This window comes from Octopus bimaculoides, chromosome 1 (assembly GCF_001194135.2).
Source record: "Octopus bimaculoides isolate UCB-OBI-ISO-001 chromosome 1, ASM119413v2, whole genome shotgun sequence".
Taxonomy (NCBI): Eukaryota; Metazoa; Mollusca; class Cephalopoda; order Octopoda; family Octopodidae; genus Octopus; species Octopus bimaculoides.
In genome coordinates, this window is record NC_068981.1 from 81,742,015 (window position 1) to 81,743,674 (window position 1,660).

Below are 1,660 nucleotides of genomic sequence, written 5' to 3' on the forward strand. Positions count from 1 at the left end.
TACAGGGTGCGTAATGTATTTGAAGACATACCATTTTTGGGTCATTGCTGCATTCTGTATAATCTTTGTTTCAGAAAATAATAATGGTAGACCCTCAGCTTACTCAAGAAATGAAGAGGCATGCTGTTATTGTGGATATAAAGGCTGAGCATAGCGATTTAGAAATATCTCAATTTTTAAAAGTTGCCAGATATTTCGTCTACAAAGTTTGTAAAGAGTTAGAGACTAAAGATGGAAACGTATCACCAGTAGCAAAGCATAAAAAGCATTCTGAACGCTCTGAAATCAGAACAGACAATTGATTACAATCCGGGAAAGTCCATGAGGTCAACTGCAAAAGATCTCCATGTGTCAGAAGGAACAATCAGAAATGTTGTCCACGAAGACATCAGATATAAATTTTACATGATGAGGAAAGGTCAATTTGTCAGAAAAAGCAAAAGAAAATGACTACATCAGATCTTTGAAACAAACTGAAAAATCCAGCAGAAGAAGATTTGATTTGGTTTTTCTCAAATGAGAAAAACTTCGACCAAGATCAAAAAGTTAACAGAAGAAATGACAGATGGCTATGTGTAGACCCTTCTGAACTTCCAAGTGTTATGCATACAAAATTTCCTACAACTGTGTCATAGTTTTAGGGGTTGTCAGCAATGAAGGACATGTGATGCCTCCCTACTTCTTTCCACAAGGCCTTAGAGTTAACTCTGCTGCCTACATTGAGGTCCTGGAAATAATTAAGCCCTGGATAGACAGTGGATGCAATGGAAGGCCATATGTGTTTCAGTAAGACTCTGCACTATCACACATGGCTCCAGTAACGCAGGATTGGATGGCTGAAAATTTTCATGGTCACATAACCCCTAACATTTGGCCTCCTAATTCCCCAGATCTCAATCTATTGGACTATTATATGTGGAGTGTTGTTGAGAGAGAAGTCAATGAACATACCAATAACACCAAAGATTCTTTGAAAGCTGCCATAGTCAGAGTAATGTTCAAACTGAACCATGACCACTTGATTCAAGCATGTAAATGATTGAGGTATCATATAGAAGCAGTTGCTGAAGCTGAAGGTGGCTTTATTGAATAACATTATAGAAAAGGTTTATTTTTTGTCCTCATAGCACTTTTAGATAAATAAAGTTATTCTGTAATTATATACCTGTTTTTTGTTTTTTTTTCCTAATTAAAACCAAAGTCCTAATAAGTAGGAAGGTAGGAAAACACAAACCTCTTCAGGTAGATGGCCCTGCTCAATCTGTAGAAAAGGCATAGGTAGAAACTTTATAAGATGTACTGAGTGCAAGCTATGACACATAAGCGGTGCAGCAATATCAAAGGAAGGTTAACTAGCAAGATAGTTTTTGTATGTGGCAGATGTTCAGGAGCAGTAAACACTGAAAATGTGCAGAAAACAACTTCTGCCACATTCCAGGGAGAAAAACTAGATGTAGTTGATAGCTTCCACTATCTAGGTGACCAAGTTAGTAGTGGGGGAGGGTGCGCTGAAAGTGTAGCTGCTAGAATAAGAATAGCCTGGGCAAAGTTCAGAGAGCTCTTACCTCTGCTGGTGACAAAGGGCCTCTCTCTCAGAGTAAAAGACAGACTGTATGACGCATGTGTACGAATAGACATGCTACATAGCAGTGAAACATGG